Raw genomic sequence first — 18,368 nt, 5'->3', positions numbered from 1 at the left:
CTTTTTTTTTAAGCAGAGCTGGAACAAACATCAGGCTTGTATTTCTAGTCTGAAATTTGGCACAGATATACATAGCCTTGATGAAAAGGCTTTGTTAAATTTAGAGGGGAAAATTATAAGCAGTACATTGTAATCTATTGAGAAAACCCACTTTGAGGATACATTTAGATTCCATGCCAGGAAGAAAAAAAAATCCATAGATGCAGATAGCTTGGGCATCTGCTTAGAATTAAAAGGGCTTAATGATACCCAGCCTCATTTCTCCCACTCTGTTCAACTTAGGGTGGATTGCTTCTTCTCTTTTGAGGAGATACCTCCTTTTTCTCTTTGTGTGGATGAGGCAAAAGCTACAGCAGACCATGTTACGTAAATAAATATGTCATTTGAATGATCAATATTGCCACAAAACAAACTGAGGAGGAGGAGGAGGAGGAGGAGGAATTGAAACATAAGTTGGCAGAAATGCTAGCTTATAAAATATATACGATAGCATACATTGTAATGGTTGCAGAGTGGCTTTTTTTTCTTTGTTTCTCTTTCTCCTATTTTACTGTTTTTAATTTCCTGCAGGCCACTGAGACCGTCTGAAAAGATGCAGCAAAGAAATTTTTAATAAGTGTAAGTAAATAAATAAATATAGTGTTTGTTTGTTTATTTATTTGTTCGTGCTATCACGGTCATCGATCTATGGCCAAATTAAAGCCTAAAAATCTTCCTCTGGTGCATTTTGTGCAGACAATTGCTTTCTCTGAAGGGGGAAATCAGCCTTTGCTGCATTTACCTTAATGAAGTGTGAACTTCCAAGTTGAACTGAGACTATTTAAATACCATCAGCACAAAAGTTCAGTTCCCTGCAGCAACATTAACTTGACCAATTTGCATTGAACAGCTCCTTTCATTTTCTGGTTAAATGGTATGATTCCAAAGTATGAGCACCTAGCTTTTGTTTTCTAGCCACAAAAGTGAATTGTCCATGGAAATTAGAATCTTTCCATGTTAATGCATAGCACAGTCAGTGTAACCACATACTGTGTCTCCCAATTTCGTGTCCTTGGCTCTTAGCAATAGATAAACATCCATGTAAGGGTTGTAGTCTAATATGTACAGTATTTAGAAATATATCTGAATGATGTTCAGTACATCTGTTGTCAGTTGTCTGAATCAAAGAGGTACCAGCAGCACACTCACTCCACTCCAGACCAATTTTGTCAATGCTTTGAATAACCTTTTCAGCCACAGATGAGAAGTGCTACACACCACTAGGATCCTTGCAATGTCTAGTTTTTGATATGGCCTATCTCATAATTTTCTGCAGAGTTATTTCTAGAGTTAAGACAATTCACTTAGCGACCGTTCAAAATTATGACCCCCCCAAAAGTACTTACAACTTGGTCCTGAAGTTACATTTGTTTTAGCACCACAGCGGTCACTTGCCCTTGCAACCGACCGCAAAGATGCTGCAACATGCTTCCTGCCTATTCCCCCTCCCCCATCCTGCGTCCACCCCCCAGTTTCCACAGGCACTGGGCCTGCTTTGCTAGCCTCCCAGATTCCACTTGCTTCTCCCCACCCCATTTCCGATTGCTCACTTACCGTTTGAAGATCTCCAGAGCTCCAGAACAGGTTGACTCACATGGCAGAAAAGTGGCCATGTTTTACTTTATTCTTTTCCTTTAGAATCTCACATTCTTACCGCTTTGCCAGCATCTCAGTAAAAGACTGCTGCTTTTCTGCCATGAGGCCACCATCTCTGCAGGTCTCCATTGGCCCCAGCCTGGGTGGCACCGTAACCTCCTGCTTGCTCCTGAGTGGCTGGTTTGAATGAGCAGCTTCAGGGACTGGGGATGTGAAGGCAGTGGCAATAGCCAATCAAAATGGAGCTTTCAATTCAGCCCAATGAGACAAAGGAAACAAGCTCCACATTGATTGAGATATTTCAGTGAGTTGGAGGAGGCCTTGGGTGGTCGGAAGCAGGTGGGCTGTTCCAGCACTAGACACCCCTCCCCCATGATCTTCCCCATCCTGAGATACCTCATGTGCATTCAACAACCTGTGTATTTGATTTAACGAATGCACTGGGGAAAGCAGGAAGGGATCATGTTCATTTAATGTGATCCGATTAACAAATCCTCGATTTACAAATGTAATTGATGGGCTGTATTACATTTGTATCTCGAGGATTACCTGTATAGAGAGTATCATAATTAAGAATTAAGGATAACTGTATATTTTCTCCCAAGCCCAACTGTTTAGTTGTTTGGTTCTAATTGACGAGGACTCAGAGTGGTTTAACAATGAACGAGTTTATTGAATACACAAAGTCAACTGTCAACTGTCAAATGTTGCAACCCTTTTATAGAGAAAGCGTTTGAACGGTAACCAATCAATGGAGTCTCTTTTCCCGCTCCTAGGTTGTGGCGTCCAATGATTGCACCTTAATTTCCCGCTCTGAACCTTGCTAAGCTGCAATGTGTTTGCAATCTCTTACTTGCCTTGTTAATAACTATTTACATACACAACACCCCTTACCCCCCAGTTGATGTTATTTCTTTACAAAATCCTTTCGGTATTTTGGTGGCCTATGTATTCTAGAAGGGTATCTGTTACTTTGGCTGCTAGGGACCCCTCTTCCTGGTTGACTGCTTGGCTGCTTGTCACTGCTGGGCCTGGGCTCTGGGTTACTGGCTTCAGATGTGCTGTCTTGTGTATTAGTTTGTGTTTGTAATTCAGTGGTCACTGGCCTACTTCGCAGGGGTATTTCCCATTCAATTTGACTGAATTGTTGTTGTTGGGTACGAGGGGATGAGTCATTTTGCCCATCCTCTACGCCACTCTCTGGCCTGTTGTTATCTGTACTGTTTCCCCCTACTATGTTTTGGTCCCCCTCAACTGGCACACAACCACTAGATCTTTTCCTCAGCTGGTCTATGTGTCTTTTACAGATCCTCTTCCCTTCCCCCTCAATAGTGTACGACAGGGGACCTAAGATTTCAGTCACCACCCCTGGAATCCATTTGTCCCCTTGGGCATAGTTTCTGGCCCAGATCAAATCCCCCACTTTAAATGTTCTGTTAGGAATGTCAAATTCAATGTTTGTTTGCAGTCTGTCAGGGTGCAATCTGTCCAATTTGGTGGATAGTCTCCTGCCCCACCTCATTTCAGCTGGACTTTTCCCTGTAGCAGAACATGGGGTCGTGTGCTGAGCCAACAAGAACTCTGCCAGTCTCTGATGCCAGTCACCTCGAATAATTCTTTTTAAAGCGTCCTTCGTGGTCCTCACATTTCTTTCAGCCAATCCGTTGGTGGAGGGGTGGAAGGGTGCTGAAGTCTTGTGCTTAATCGAGTTGGCCTTGAGGAAATCCTGAAATTCAATAGATGTGAATTGTGGCCCATTATCAGACACAATTAAATCCGGCAACCCGTGAGTGGCAAAGAGGCCCCTTAATGCCTGTATTGTTCTGCCTGAAGTTACTGAACTGACCGGTACTACCTCTAGCCATCTAGAGTAGCTGTCAACCACTACTAGGAACGTTAACCCTTGGAAGGGTCCAGCAAAGTCAATATGAATCCTGGACCAAGGATTCCTAGCTTGTTCCCATTTATGTGTGCGGATATGTTGTTGTTCAGGCCTGGAACGTTGGCACAGATGGCAATTGGCAACACATTCCTCAATGTCGTTGTCCAGTCCTGGCCACCACAAGTGACACCTAGCCAACGCCTTCATCCTTACTATTCCAGGATGTCCCTCATGCAATTCTAGTAGAATAGCTGATTTGTGGATTCCTGGAATAACTACACGAGTTCCCCAGAGTAAGCATCCCAAATGAACTGACAGTTCATCTTTCCTTCTGAAATATGGACTGTATATTTCGTCCGGTTTGGCGTTAGGCCAACCGCTCATGACCCAGGCCATTACTCTCCTTAAGGTGAGGTCCTTATTGGTTGCCTCAGCAATGTCTTTTGCAGTTAAGGGCAAATCAGGAATGTCCTGTAGGGACATTATTTGTCCCACTGGGGCAGGGTCCTCCTCTGTTGTGCTTAGGGGCAATCTGCTAAGAGCGTCTGCATGACCCATGTCCTTACCTGGTCTGTATTGGAGGGAAAATGAGTATGCTGAGAGGAAAATGGACCACCTCAGCATCCTGGGTGACATAATTTGGGGAGTCTGTTTATCTGTGGTAAACAGTCCCAGCAAGGGTTTGTGGTCCGTCAGTATAGTAAAGTTCCTACCATACAGGTAGTCGTGGAACTTTTTAACTCCTGCCACTATGGCTAATGCCTCCCTGTCTATTTGCGCATAGTTCCGCTCTGCCTTGGTTAGTGTGCGGGAGTAGTATGCAATGGGTCTTTGTATTCCTTGGTTGTCTAAGTGGCTGATCACAGCCCCTACGCCATATGGCGAAGCATCGCACGCCAGGTAGATTGGTTTGTTTTCTATAAAGTGGGTTACAGTTGAATTACTGGAAAGGATGTCTTTTAAAGTTTGGAAACTCACTTTGTGCTTGTTCTGCCACTGCCAAGGGGTCTTCTTATCTAAGAGTCTGTGTAAGGGTTCTGCAATGACAGCCTTGTGTGGCACAAACGTGTGGTAAAAATTTACCAAGCCAAGGAAGGCCTGTAGTTCCGCCTTGTTCCTTGGTTCTGGGGCCCCTTTGATTGCTTTAATTTTTTCAGGGGTAGGGTGGATTCCACTTTTGTCAATCCTGAACCCCAAAAAATCAGTGGATTTAACCCCTATGCTACATTTTTCCTTCTTTAGTTTCAATCCAGCCTTCCTAAATCTACCCAGTACCTGTTCCAGCCGCTCTACTAACATTCCTTCATCCTTTCCAGCTATTAGGACATCATCGAAGTAAGGGCATACTCCAGGTATGCCCTTTAAGGTCCTCTCCATCACTTCTTGGAAGATGCCTGGAGCTGCTGCAATTCCAAATTGCAGTCTGTGGACTCGGAACGCCCCCTTGTGGGTAACGATCGTCTGTGCCTCTGCAGCCTCTTTAGAAACAGTCAACTGTAAGTACGCATGCGCCAAGTCTAGCTTGGCGAAGATGGCGGCGTCCTGGATCGTGGCGAGGACCTGCTTCACCGTCGGGACCGGGTAAGCGTGCTTTTTCATTCCAATGTTGAGGGTGGCTTTGTAGTCAGCGCAGATTCTCACATCCCCATTGGGTTTGAGGGGTGTGACAATCGGCGTTTCCCACAAACCGCCCTCAACAGGTTCTAATACTCCTTGGCCTACAAGCCGGTCGAGCTCGGCCTCGATTTTTCCCTTTAAGGCAAAAGGTACCCTTCGGGCCTTAAGCCTGATTGGTTTTACTGAGGGGTCTAGGTTGAAGTTAATGGGGGGCCCTTTGTACATGCCCAGAGATCCATCGAATACGTCTGCAAATTCATTGCAGACGGATTCGAGGGTCTTATTTTTAATCACTGAATTTATTCCCCCGATCCAAATTCCCAGGGCAGGGAACCAATTAAGTCCGATTAAGCTAGTCCTATTCCCCTCTGTAACTATTAGTTCTAAGACCCCCTTAAACCCCTTAAATTTTACACTAAGGCTGGTCTTTCCTTTTACTTTTATTGGACTTTTTTGAAAGTCCGTTAATTGAATATTTGTTGGACTAAGTGGAATTCTTTTTCCACTTCTTTGTTCAATTCTCTCAAGGGTTTCAGTGGAAATTATCGACACTGAAGCCCCTGAGTCAATTTCCATTCTGCAAGGGACCCCTTGCAGAAGGACTGTGATTTTTAATTTTCTATCCGGAAAATTGTGACCATTTCCCAGCCTTCTCCGATTGATTCGCGCCACCTCCCCTAGATTTGGAATTTTAACCCGGTTTTTAGGGGTCTCCTTGCCACTAGCATTAGGGGTTACCTTACCCTCAGGCCACACATCGACTTCGTTCAGACGGTTGTCGCGAGCGCGGTTTCTGCAGATGGCCTGGATGTGGCCGGTCTTGCCGCATGCCCTGCACTTGGCGGTACGGAATCGGCAGGAGGCGCGGGGATGGTTGCCGCCGCAGCTGCCGCATCGGTTCTGGCTATCGTTGTCGCGCGGTCTGGTTGCGGTGTCCCGCCACGGTCGTTGTGCCCCGGTCGGTTGTCTTTGCGGAGTTGTGGGTTGTTGACGGCGGCCAGGTTCGGGCCCCTCGTTTCTGGGTTGTCTTGGTGCCATCTTTCCAAATCGCCTGGAGACTTCGGCGATCTCTTCCTCCCACTGCTGGTCCACCTCCCCGCAGTCCACATAGCCCTCTTGGTTGATCTCGGGCGCTGCTGCCATGCTACTGTGGGGGGGGTCGCGATACCCGGTTGACTCGTAAGTTAGAAGTTCGTCGAGCACTTCCTGCAAATCGCCGGTGGGTTTGGCGATTATTCTGTTTTGTAGTTGTTCATCCCGCAAGCCCAGTACTACTCTGTCCCGAATTCTTATTTCTAAATTATCGTATTTACATCGTACTGCGGCTTCCCTGACGGCAGCAACAAATTTCTGTATGGACTCTCCCGGTCTCTGATTCCTCTTTTCGAAGATGCGCCGCCAAAAGAGTTCGGACCTTCGGGGTGTAAAGTGGACCTTTAATTTGGCGAGGAGGTCGGCATAAGGCACGCTAGAGACTGGTTGCGGTTGACACAGTCCGACAGCGACTCTGTAGACCGGTGTGCCGCAGATCGTCAATAATGCCGCCGCTTTTTTACGGTCGTCTGTGATTCCGTTCACTAACAGGAACCCTTCGACTTGACCGATGTATTCTTCCCAATCTTCGGGGAAGTTTGGGTCGAATTCCTTCAATGACCCGATTTGCGCCATTCGGAGAATTTTTTCTTATTCTGCCGCGGCCGCTCGGTTGACTGTGACTCGCTCTGAATTTGCCGCCTTTCGCGACAATTCCGCCAATTCTCTGGTCTTCTGTCAATCCCACCTTCGTCGCCAGTTGTTTGGTTCTAATTGACGAGGACTCAGAGTGGTTTAACAATGAACGAGTTTATTGAATACACAAAGTCAACTGTCAACTGTCAAATGTTGCAACCCTTTTATAGAGAAAGCGTTTGAACGGTAACCAATCAATGGAGTCTCTTTTCCCGCTCCTAGGTTGTGGCGTCCAATGATTGCACCTTAATTTCCCGCTCTGAACCTTGCTAAGCTGCAATGTGTTTGCAATCTCTTACTTGCCTTGTTAATAACTATTTACATACACAACACCAACTCTACCGACATATCTGAAGTTGCCTCTTCTACATAGGGATCTTTAGTTCCCCCCAAACTATCATCCCATATTATTGGGATTCTTCTTGCTTATTTACTTTTGGTGAAAACTTATGATTGAGGCAACTTCAGTACTTCCTCAATCGTAGTTACAACTCTGGATGAGTATAAAATATAACAGAACTAAAGCAGCAATTAAAAGTGAAGAAAAGCTAGGTGACAAGTGACAATAAAATCCCTAAGTGCCTACATTAAGAAGATCAACACAACCAGTTAGAAAAAGAGTGTGCAACATACGTCAAGGATCTGGATCACAAACGACCCTTGCCTGGAAACCACTAAAAAGCAAAGGTCTTCAAGGTTTTTGTTTTTTTAAAAAAACACTACAGTTTCAGACCCATACAGTTTTAAAGGGGAATGTTGTTTCTTTCAGAGGACAGGTAAAGAAAAGACCTGTCTTCAAACTTCAAAAAGTTGCCACTGTTTCACCACTGAGACCTGAAGTGAGCCAACTCTGCCAAATTTTACTGGATATGTAGAAGCAAGCAGAGAGAGGCAGTCTTGTAGATGCCTAGCCCATAAGCCACAAAGGGTTTTATACTGTATGTGACAACCAGTGGAAGGATTCAGCCAGTTCGCACCACTTTGGCAGAACCGGTAGCTAATTTTTTGTTGTCCAGGCTCATAATGGGCTTCCAGAAGTGGCATCCACACAGAGAACGAGTTGTTCATATATTTGAATCCCACCACTGGTGACAACCAGTACCTTGAATCACATCCAGAATGTAGTTGGTAACTAGTGCAGCTTGCGAAGTGGTATTATTGTACATGGATGAAACAAAATGCATACACAACTATTTGTGCTGCTACATTATCAACAGCTGCAGCTTATGTCGTATTCTTCCTCCTCCTCCTCCTCCTCTTTCTCCTTCCTTTTCCTCTTCCTCCTCTTCTTCTTTCCTCCTCCTTCTCCTCCTCCTCCTCTTTCCTCGTCCACTTTGGGTATTAATTGAGATTACAAAGTTCTCATTCTTGCTCTTCTGGTGTCCTCAACCACTGTTCTGTGATGCTGTTATAGTGTGTCTTTGATGTTGTCTCTTCATCTTCTCCTGGGTCTGCCTCGTATTCTTGGACCTCCTCTTTATGTATATGCCATGCACAGTATGGAATCCCAAGATATCCTCATATACAAGATGTCACTATAATCTGAATGAGAGATGACTAATGCATGAATAAAAATGAGATGAGCCTTCTGTTCAGGAAAGGTTATAACTATTGCAACAGATAAATCTGGTTCCTAGTCTTGAGTGTACAAACGGAAGTACAAGTAGTTACAGAGGAATTCTGGCACATGATCCATCATTTTCCTTTCCACCATCTCTATCATCAACTTGGCTATTTTAATTGCCATGAATAGAACACATGTACAAGCCAAGCTACTCAGAAAGATACAGATGGCTGGAGGTCTATACAAGAGGCATTCAATAGACAATGGCCTTCTACCAGATGCAATAGTTAATGTGCTGGAATAACTAATTGAGTTACATTCATACACATATAGTTTAGGACTAGTTGAAAAGAGAAAGGTAAGGAATACAGCCCTCTACTGAATGTTATCGTTTGAAAACAACTTAACAAAAGGCAGAGAGAACTTGGGATCTTCTCCCAAGTTTCAGTTTTGTATGAAGAGGAAGGAAGAAGGGAAGGAGATGTTTGATGATTATCCTATCATAATGATTCACTAAGGGTAAAAATAGGAAACTTATTATTTTCATGAAATGTGTGCCCTTGGTGGATAGCTCAGGTCAAAAACCATGGAACAGTAGGTTCTCAATCACAGAAGGAGACACTATGGTCCTTCTCAGTTATTCCAGTGCAAGGATGCTGTGATGGTGGGTCCTCCACATGTTTGTTGGACCCGTGCCCTTCCTGGCTGGTTTATGCAGCTAGGGAGAGGACACGAGGCTGGCTCCTGGCGGTTATATCTGCTTCTTTGAGTGAGGGTTATTTCCCCACCGTCTTGAAGGAGGCGGTGGTGAGACCTCTCCTCAAGAAGCCTGCCTTGGACCCAGCTGTATTGAACAACTTTCGTCCGGTCTCCAACCTTCGCTTTCTTGCGAAGGTTGTTGAGAGTGTGGTGGCGCATCAGCTCCCTCTGGTCCTGGATGAAGCGGATTATCTGGACCCCTACCAATCGGGTTTCAGGCCCGGGTACAGCACGGAGACGGCATTGGTCGCTCTGGTGAATGATCTCTGGAGGGCTCGGGACAGGGGATATTCCTCTGTCCTAGTCCTATTAGACCTCTCGGCGGCTTTCGATACCATCGACCATGGTATCTTGCTGCGGCGTCTCAGGGGATTGGGAGTGGGAGGCACGGTTCTTCGGTGGTTCTCCTCCTATCTCCTGGGACGTTCGCAGTCGGTGTTGGCAGGGGGGCAGAGATCGACCCCGAGGTCTCTCGCTTGTGGAGTTCCTCAGGGGTCGGTTCTCTCGCCTCTCCTGTTCAACATCTACATGAAACCGCTGGGTGAGATCATTCGTGGTTTTGGAGTTGGGTATCATCAATATGCCGATGATACCCAACTTTTCTTTTCGACCCCAAACCACCCCAGTGATGCCCTCGCTGTGATGTCCCGTTGCCTGGAGGCGGTTCGGGTCTGGATGGGGAGGAACAGACTTCAGCTCAACCCTGACAAGACTGAGTGGCTGTGCATTCCGGCATCCCGGGACATTCAAAATGTTCCACCTCTTTCTATGGGGGGTGAGCTCTTACCCCCCGTGGATAGGGCTCGCAACTTGGGAGTCCTCCTAGATTCACGGCTTACCCTAGAAGATCATGTAGTGGCCGTGACTAGGGGGGCTTTTGCCCAGGTTCGCCTGGTGCGCCAGTTGCGGCCCTATCTGGACCGGGATGCCCTGTGCACGGTCACTCATGCGCTCGTGACCTCTCGCCTTGACTACTGTAATGCTCTCTACATGGGGCTTCCCTTGAAGACCACTCGGAGGCTCCAACTGGTACAGAATGCGGCCGCGAGAGTTGTCTTGGGAGTTTCCCGGTACTCCCATGTTACACCTTTGCTCCGCGAGCTGCATTGGTTACCAGTTGTCTTCCGGGTGAGGTTCAAGGTCTTAGTTATGATCTTTAAGTCCCTACATGGCATGGGTCCGGGGTACCTCGGGGACCACCTGCTGCCGGCTTCAACTCCCCTCCGCCCTGTGCGTTCCCACAGAGAGGGCCTCCTCAGGGTGCCTCCGGTCAGGGAATGCCGACTGGCGGCCCCCAGGGGGAGAGCCTTCTCTGTGGGTGCCCCGGCTTTGTGGAACCAACTGCCGGTGGAGCTCCGGACGGCATCGGACCTCCGAACTTTCCGTCGTGGTCTGAAGACCCATTTGTTTGAATTGGCCGGTCTGGCCTGATGGGGGAGTTGGGTTTTAAATTGTCTTTTTAGATTGTATTATTGTTTTTAATTGGGCACTGATTTAATCTTTGTTTTAACTTTTGTATAGTATTGTATTTTTATTTATATGCCCTGTGAACCGCCCTGAGTCCCCAGGGAGAAGGGCGGTATATAAATTAAATAAAACAAACAAACAAAACAAACATAAGGACATACCAGCTGGAGGGACCATACTTCTTATTTTATTTGTTTATTAATATGTATACGCTCCCCATCTTCTCGGTAAGGCAACTCTGGAAGTCTTAAGATCATAAAAGATAAATACAAAAGAAGTTAAAATGTTAAAACTATGTGAATTAAAAATGTATAATTATGAAAAAAAACCCACAGGAACCAAGAGACAGATGATACTTCTTGGTCCTATAGCATTCAATTATTGCTTATGTGGAGTAGAAAAGTACTAAGAAATAAAACCAACCTTATTAATTATCTAATGGAATTTTTAATCCATTTTACGTTTTATGGCAGTTCACATTTTTATATTTGACAATCCTGCATGCATATAAGAATATATATAATATATTGTTATACACAATAATCTTTAAGAAGATGGAGTTCTTCATATTTCTCTTTTATACCTATAGTTTTTAGATATAAGTTTTAAGCAATGAAAGTGCATTTCACAAATTTCATGGGTAGTCCATCTTTTATTTTACTAATGCTGCATATCAAAAAGTATGTGACCTAGAAATATCATGTCTGTTTTATCTAATTGGCATCAATGTGGATTGATTCTTCTTTTTTTTAAGGTCATCCACAATGCAATCCTATGCTATACATGTAACTTCCCATAAGCTGAGTGGAATTTATTCCTGGATAAGCACATATGGGACCTGGAGCCTTAATTTTTTATATATATAAAAAATTGTGAAGCTAACTTCATTCCATCTGTTCTGGTTCAGCCTGTCCGTGCAAGAAAAAAGCCTTATGTAACATTTCTCATATAAATCATAGTAGCAATCCTTAAAACAGCCATGTTTGTTTCTTCAAAAAGAATAATTAAAAGGGCAAACAATACTTTAATGGACTATAATGTGATTTGAAATGTTAAGATTCTTCAATTTTTAATGCCTGAATTGTTTCCTGCACTCTGGGATTAGTAATAATTGCAGCCACAGTTTCCCACGCGATGAGCGAACTTTGACAGCATCAAGTACATGTTGCATGTTACAATAGTAGTGACTCCACACTCATGCAACAAAGTACAGGGAGCCACTTCTAATGTCTTCTAATTCCTCCAGATCGCTTATCCACTACCTTCCCTGATTCAAGTCTGTCTTTCTTTCCCAATCACTAGAGAATGGATTTTATCAGGAAAATTCATGGTAGGTGTGCCTGACTAACGAATGACTTCTTTATTACCATACGGCCAAAGGCTAGCCACATAAAATAACCTATAAGCACTAAAATGTCTAGACAGTAATAAAATACTTAGTCAAATAAATAGTAACCTAAATGCAATGAGACATTATAGGCTACAGCCGTGGAGAAAGAATTAAAGGTTTGCTGGCTATGCCAGGTTCTCTGTTGCTGCATTCTATAAGATACTGCACAAAATTATATTGCCTGACAAATGAGGAGCTGAATGCTACCAAAATGTTATGCCTTACAGGAAAATCCAGCTTGGTAAAATGCTGTCTTCATTTATTCTGTTCCTAATACATCATATTTATGTTCTTTTTAAAACTGTGTAACTGCCCATATATATCAACTTAAGGCAATTGCTATTTTTTAAAACCATGTTCATGATCCTGAAAAACTTGACTGGAATCCCTGTAGTCTTTCCAATTCAGAGAAAGAATATCTCCTTTGACCCAAAACAGGCAGTAAAATAGTATTCCTGCTTAATATTACGTCTCTAAATGCTTAGAAACTGCACAGAAAGCAAGGTTCGGCATTATATTGCATAGATGAGTCAAAGAAAGAGACTATGATGATAGGATGATATGACTGAACCATATTTTTTTACCTAAGATTTCTCCTCGTCTTCCTTCTCCAGCACCACCACCACTTTGAGTGTCAAAGGATTCCTTTCTAGTATAGTACATAACTTTATTTCTTGATTTCTGAAACTAATTTCAGATGCCTAAAATGGATTATATAATAAAAACAACAGTAGTTCATAGCTATGACATTACACAAAATATTTCTGTTTTTTCTTTCTGGCAGTTTACTTCCAGATTATAAGTATATAAAGTATATATTTTGAGATTCTGATAAAAATGTCTGTTGATTATAGATTAGCCTACCTATCTGTTACTCTCCAGATATACTGGATTATTGCTCAGAATTTCAGCTAACACAATTTGATGTTATATATATATATAAATATATAAGATCAAATCTTATATATTTATATGCAGATGAATTAATAGCCTTGGTGGAGCAGTGGGCTAATGCCTCCTTAAGTAACATCAGCTGCCTGCAATTAGTGCAGGTTCGAGTCCCACCAGGCTCAAGGTTGACTCAGCCTTCCATCCTTCCGAGGTAGGTAAAATGAGGACCCAGATTGTTGGGGGCAATTAAGCTTGACTTTGTAATAATGCCGCTTGGGGGGGGGGGCAAAAGCCCTAATAAGCAGGCATATACATAGAATGAAGGCTACTGATAAGCACATTGATTTGTGCTTAGATTGTAAGCCGCCCTGAGTCTTCGGAGAAGGGCGGGATATAAATGGGATTAAAATAAAATAAATAAAAATAATATAAAGTTAATGATACCTAGGGACTATAGCAGTTGCAGTCACAGGAGGCTCTTGAATGTGATTGCTATTTTTACTCAAAATGCCTGTTTTTGAATTCTCTTTTTCTTCTATATATCTCAAGGAGTGTACAGTTAATAATAATACAGCAAACTACAGAGGGAAGTGGAAACAGGAGGAAATAGAATAAATATGTTATTTTAGTTACATAAATGTAGAACTTGTTGCACCACAACACAGAGAGATTAAGGACTGAGCCAAAGGATTCGTGGAAAAGGAGGATTAAAGTCTTTGCATGCAAAATCCCCTACTAACTTCAGAAGCAAGCAGGTTGATGGTACTTTTGTAAATTGACTCTACCCTACATTTTTTATCAACAACACTTCATTAATGATGCTTGAAATATGATAAATTGATGTTACACAGTACACAGGTCATTGGATAATTAGAAGAACATTTAGAAAAATGCAGTCTGAATAACAGCAAGAGATTATGTAAGGATTTATTTTAATCTTCAAAGGATCAAATAAAAAAATAATAATCTATGGACTGCCTGCAGTTAACCTTACATAAAATATTAAAGTAAGGATGGGAGGGGGAGGTTGTTCTAGAGAGAGGATCCAAGTAAAGTGAATGTTTCCAAATACATTGTGACCCACATTTTCACAACCATTTTAAAAAATTAAAGCTTGGGCATGAAAATGTTGTGTTTGACTAGCTAAGTCTGCAGTTTTCTACTAGCATAGTTAGATTCCTCTCTGCAGGAACACTATCTAATACAGATTAAAATGTCATTGGTTTCCCCACAGGATCTCATGAAATCTGCAAAGATTCTTCCTGCAGGGAATTTCACTCATCGCTGGTCACCATGGTACATCAGACTGAAGCTTTCCTTCTGTGCTCTTTAATTAAACCTAATTTCACAAGTTAAGAAACAAATGGCTCTTTTTCCCCCCCAATCAACCCTTTGATATCCTTTTTAACCCTTATGAAACTCAACGCCCTACTACTGAAAATAACCGGAGATACCACCGAGGTCTCTTTAAAAAGATGGTAGGAAGCAAAGCATGTTGCTCACAAACTAGAAGGAAAATTTCCAGGCCAGGCTTAAAATAGCACAAGATAGAGTCTCGTCTCTTATTAGAGAGAGATTTAAATATTATTAATATATAAATAAATGCCTGTTTTCAGTTGCTGCTCCTCTTGATGTTTTTGCTTTTCCTGGAGGCTCCTGAAAATAAATTATTTTGGGAATTCCCACATAGTCTTAAATCATTCTCATAGCAGGTCAAACTAGAGTTTCTCAATATTTCTGCCAAATAGGAATAATCTGATGATATTGTACGTATCGGCTTTGTACCTATCATCTAATGGCAGAAAGTGAAGAGGAAATAAAGAGCCCCTTGTTGTAGGTGAAGAAGGAGAGTGCAAAACTTGGGTTGAAACTTAACATTATAAAAACCAAGATCATGGCATCCGGCCCTCTCAATTCCTGGCAAATAGATGGGGAAGAAATGGAGGTAGTGACAGATTTTATTTTCCTGGGCTCCAAGATCACTGCAGATGGGGACTGTAGCCAAGAAATTAAAAGACGCTTGCTCCTGGGGAGGAAAGCCATGTCAAATCTAGACAGCACACTAAAAAGCAGAGACATCACCCTGTCAACAAAAGTGCATATAGCCAAGGCTATGGTCTTCCCAGTTGCAATGTATGGCAGTGAAAGTTGGACCATAAAAAAGGCTGAGCGCCAAAGAATTGAGGCCTTTGAACTATGGTGCTGGAGAAGACTCCTGCGAGTTCCTTGGACTGCAAGGCGATCAAACCAGTCAGTCCTAGAGGAGATCAACCCTGACTGCTCTTTAGAAGGACAGATCCTAAAGCTAAAACTCAAATACTTTAGCCACCTAATGAGAAGGAAGGACTCACTGGAGAAGAGCCTAATGCTGGGAAAGATTGAGGGCAATAGAAGAAGAGGACAACAGAGAATGAGGTGGCTGGATGGAGTCACTGAAGCAGTAGGCGTGAGCTTAAATGGACTCCAGAAGATGGTAGAGGACAGGAAGGCCTGGAGGAACATTGTCCATAGGGTCGTAATGGGTCGGACTCAACTTCACAGCTAACAACAACATTGTACCTATGTAGAATAGGGTGTTGTCCAAGCCAGGAATAAACAAAATGGAGACTGCTTTAGAACGAAGGTTCTTGTTTATTTAGTCACCAGAAACTTCAGTGACAGCAGCATGTGTCTGGGGTGGCCGACCACATGGAGCTGGGAGTGGTGGGTTTTTATGCCTAGTTGGGCTTTTGTGTTTGGAGTTGTTCCTGTGGCATGAACTTTGACCTGAAGTTCAGTGTGCCCTTTTTGTATTCTGATCGTGGTGGATTAATCCTATTATGTCCTAAAGGTCATGTCCTGCTTCCCTAGGGCTGTGGCTAATTGCTATGTCCTGTGCTGGATTTTTTTGGGCTGAGGGGTTGTTGGTTCTAGAGATCTTTGTCCTTCTAATCCCATCAGCTCGTCAGCTTTCTCTGCTGTATATAACACAGTTTTTAACACAAATCTCTGACATATCTTTTTAACATAAAGTATTAATGAAGTTTTAATATAATCTAAGCTCTTTTTCAAACACAACTATTCTATTTCTTATGAGAGGTTTGGAAACCCATTGCTGTTTTTCAAAAATATATTCTACTAGTCTTTTTTTTTAACATGAAAGTACTATGCTGAATTTTGTCTGGACAAAGACAGATTCTAGCAAAGTTCATTTTAAGCATCATTAAAACTTGGAGACAACTTCTTAGTATTTTGAAATGCTACATTTTTTTCAGTCACTTGGTTATCCTACGTTTCTTACAACCTGGCATTTGTCCTTTTAGAATCTTGCAAATAGAATGTTTTTTCAAACAGATATGCCTATATTTAAATAAAAGGTAAAGGTAAAGGTTCCCCCGCACACGCGTGCTAGTCGTTTCCGACTCTAGGGGCCAGTGCTCATCTCCGTTTCAAAGCCGAAGAGCCAGCGCTTGTCCGAGGACGTCTCCGTGGTCATGTGGTCGGCATGACTAGACGCCAAAGGCGCACGGAACGCTGTTACCTTCCCACCGTAGTGGTCCCTATTTTTCTACTTGCATTTTTACATGCTTTCGAACTGCTAGGTTGGCAGAAGCTAGGACGAGTAACAGGCGCTCACTCTGTTACGCGGCACTCGGGATTCGACCCGCCAAACTGCCGATCTTCTGATCGACAAGCTCAGCGTCCTAACCCACTGAGCCACCGCATCCCTTTTTATTATGCTCTTTTTATTATGATCCATTCCATTTATCCAAAATCATTTTTTAAAAAATAAACAAGAAGGATCTAACAAGCAACCAAACCATCTCATCCAACTGACCCAAGCTTCTTTTAGTGGCAAAAGAAATCAGATCTCTGTCTATTATCCCGACGCTGTGAATGTTCCCAACTTAAGCATGTCATCATAGATTAAAGACAAGGTTTTATGACTTCCAAATATTTTTACAATAAGACTAACCAAGAAAAAAATGATGTGGAGAATGCAAAACAAATTGCTCCGAAGATATTGGGGATGGTGAAAAGAAAGAGAAAAACTCCATCCCATCCTGTTTATGATCCTGTCGGTTGAAAATTTTCAAAGCGCTGAAGCTGTAAGAAAGAAGACTGCTCATCAGCATCTGTGTTTCCAATTTGCATAAGTAATTGGTAAGTGATTAGGAGCACACACTGACAAAAACAAGCCCAGCATGCAGCAGAAAATGGATAATTTCCATGGTTCAAATTGAAACTTAAAAATATTCAAGAAAAAATAGAATTTATTAAGACAAAGAAAAATCCTATTCCTCCTTAAAGATAAATTCTCTTAATCTGGCTAGATTATAATGGCTAGCATCCAGTATGTGAAATTCTATCTTAAAGATGTCCTTGAGTTCAGCTCTGTTCCTGCCAGATGCCTCTGTGCATTTTTCTTGTAACAGAATTTACATTATATTGCTCTATATGTTTATACCAATCTATTTTTATCTTCTCTGTGTTAATGATGCCATCAGTGCAAGATTTTGGAACAAAAATTCATAACACGCACAGTAGAATAGGTAGGTCAAACCTAACAAAATTGACAACTGTCTATGGAAGCAAAGGCTGAAATATGCATTACAATCTAAACCAGACAGAATAATTTACAGAATGGTTCTTGATCACGATTTAAAAATGGAATGGATCAACTGCTATTGCTTGATCTAATAGGCTTGTAAATGTTTACAATTTTTCTCCTTTCTTTCTGTAAACTCTGGATTTTAATAATATATGTTTATTTCTCTGCCTTTGAATAGAGGAATTTATTTCGTGCACTTGACAAAGTAGGTTTTAGTCCAGGACAACCTATAGCACCATATTTTTGAATGTACATATCCTACACTAACTGGAAAGTCCTAATAGAATTAAGTTAGAATTAAGTGAGAGCTGTATTGCCCAGAACTAAGGGATGACTACCACAAATGGAAGTCTGGAGTCAGAACCAAAATGCAGAATTTTGAATATTTCCCAAATATCTGAACTGCTGTCAGTTAATACTGGTTGGCAGTCTGTGTAGGACAAATCTACTATCTTAAATTTCAAGACAATTTTGTTTTCCCCTCTCCAGAACTAAAGCATTTAGCTTATAGATTCTCCCATTTGTTTTCTCCCTCAGGGCTCTTCCCACAGAGCGGCACTTAAAATCAGAAATAGATCAAAGAGTCTTATTTAGGTGGATACAAAGTTTAGGCAATCATGTCATTTTCCATAATGGCTTTCTATTTTTTTGCTAGTCAAGATTCAGAAGTGCCTGCTCATAAGGTATGAAAGAGCTACTTTTCTTTTATAATCCATGTAATCAAAATTAACAATCTCTCTAATGTCTCTAGCCTACTGCACATAATTAGCAATTACCAGAACTGTGCAAGATGCAGTGATTTCATTTCAGAAGCAGGAAGAAGATGAAGGAATTAACTCTTTGT

The 18,368-nt window shown here is 42.4% G+C and overlaps 1 long non-coding RNA gene across 1 annotated transcript; it reads left to right on the top strand.

The window, feature by feature from the left end:
* Positions 1-339: 339 nt before the first annotated feature.
* Positions 340-14,307, top strand: LOC310633946. The gene is made up of 3 exons (XR_014491122.1): positions 340-618; positions 11,899-11,982; positions 14,168-14,307. It is a non-coding gene; the product is annotated as an uncharacterized lncRNA (long non-coding RNA).
* The last annotated feature ends 4,061 nt before the right edge of the window (positions 14,308-18,368 follow it).

The sequence above is a fragment of the Vipera ursinii genome (genome assembly GCF_947247035.1).
Source record: "Vipera ursinii genome assembly, chromosome: 2".
In the NCBI taxonomy this organism is placed as follows: domain Eukaryota; kingdom Metazoa; phylum Chordata; class Lepidosauria; order Squamata; family Viperidae; genus Vipera; species Vipera ursinii.
The sequence above is the reverse complement of the archived record's forward strand: the minus strand, read 5'-3'. Positions and strand labels throughout refer to the sequence as shown.